Genomic DNA, 1,831 nt, shown 5'->3' with positions numbered 1-1,831 from the left:
CGAGCACCTCGTGAACGAGAATTGAACAAAAAATTTTCTAAGTCTTTATAAAATAGTCGCCACTGCGGACGGAAGACTGAACGCGCACCGCGTCCGCCGTCGAAGAAATTGCAGGCCTCGGATCGTTGCCCGCGTGATGGCATCGTCCTCTTTCCTCGATCACCATCGCCACCGTGTGATCAAGCTGGCCGAACTCGGTTTCCGAAGTTTCCCTGGAGATAGCGAAGTTCGTCTCGGAACGTCGGTGGGTTTCGAATCAGGTACACGCCCCTCCAACCACCAGCCCTAAATCCGGGTCGTCACGGTTTCGATTCGGGACCGACGGTTTACGTCGGCGGTGCGGGGTAGACGCGTCGATTCCGGGAATCCATATTTCGTTCGCCGAAATATTGGTCCATCTCTTCCCGGAATTACCGCGCCACCTTCTCGATTTTACGACATCTTCGCGTCGCCAAACGCTTCCGAAACGGTCGAAGCACAGAAAGGACCTGGTGTTCGAACCGAGGCAATTCCGACAACAGGATGCCGCGAACCGCCTCTCCGACGTTCAGGTCGATCGTTTTCGGCGGAAGTTGAAACGGGACGAGTCGACGACGGGTCCCGTTGCCGTCCGGACCCTTCGGGACGGCCGAAAGTCCGTCGAGAGGATCATCCGAAAGGAGACGGTCTTCATCGTCCGACCGATGCCGCACCTACGAGTTTTCCGATATTTTCTTCGACGGATCTTCAGGTTTTCTTCCTTTCTTCCGTCTTTCTCTCTTCGTAATTTCGTGTCCGACCTGCGTCGTCCGAAGTCGGGGTGAAGATCGAAGAAAAAACGCCAAAAATAACAACTCGTCAGCCACGCACACCGCGTTCGAATGTCTAACGGTCCAACTTGGATTTTCGAAGATCGCCGAATCCGAGGGACGATAAATAATAATAATAATAATAATAATGGTAATAAATAATAATGTTAATAATAATAATAATGATATGATGATTATAACGATAATTATTATAGATAGGTAAATAGAAACACAGGTCTCCTCTCGAAAATCGGAACTTCCTGATATTACTTACATATTTCGGTCGATCCAAATGTGGGAATCTCGTCGTCGTCGGAGCAAGCAGCGCGGTAGGTGGGGTGAAATTCTGGATTTTCCACCGCCGCCGGCGGTCGAAAAATGTGCGACGCGGGAGATCGCCAGTCCGTCTAGTAGTCTCTCTTGTCGTTAGAGCGTGACGTGGTGGTTGTTGTGGGATTTCCCGTTAGTTCGGTCCGACGTCGGTCGTCAGAGGGTAAGTGCATACGGAAACGAAACGCATCGCGTTTTGATGTTCATATTCGTGCATCGGAATGTTAAAAGCAATATATTTTACACCAACGATCACACCTAAACACCACGGCAACGGCCATACCACGTTGAAAAGCACCGGTTCTCGTCCGATCACCGAAGTTAAGCAACGTCGGGCGCGGTCAGTACTTGGATGGGTGACCGCTTGGGAACACCGCGTGCCGTTGCCCCCCAACACTTTTTGTTTTTTTTTGAAATCCATAGCAACCACCGAACCGATTTGTTTTTCGTGCAGGTATTCGGAAACATGCACAGACCCGTATAATGTAGATTCATAGCTTTAGTACTAGGATAATTAAGAAAACAATTTTTTTTTGTCGATTAATTGTAAACAATTGCAGAATAAAAACTCGTCAAACGGTAAAGGTTGTCGTTCGATCACCGAAGGTAAGCCACGCGGGCAGCGGTCAGCACTTGGACGGTGACCGGTTCATTATATTCCTTCCGTGAGTTTAACAAAGATAACATATGCAAAATGTCGTAAGTGCGACGAG

The 1,831-nt window shown here is 49.0% G+C and overlaps 1 non-coding gene across 1 annotated transcript; it reads left to right on the top strand.

Moving 5' to 3' along the window:
* Positions 1 to 1,387: 1,387 nt before the first annotated feature.
* On the top strand, positions 1,388 to 1,507 carry LOC138141012 (5S ribosomal RNA). The gene has a single exon (XR_011162914.1). It is a non-coding gene; the product is annotated as a 5S ribosomal RNA (ribosomal RNA).
* Positions 1,508 to 1,831: the final 324 nt, after the last annotated feature.

Source organism: Tenebrio molitor, unplaced genomic scaffold (assembly GCF_963966145.1).
Source record: "Tenebrio molitor unplaced genomic scaffold, icTenMoli1.1 SCAFFOLD_779, whole genome shotgun sequence".
In the NCBI taxonomy this organism is placed as follows: domain Eukaryota; kingdom Metazoa; phylum Arthropoda; class Insecta; order Coleoptera; family Tenebrionidae; genus Tenebrio; species Tenebrio molitor.
Note: the sequence above shows the minus strand (reverse complement) of the source record. Positions and strands in the feature narration are given on the sequence as shown.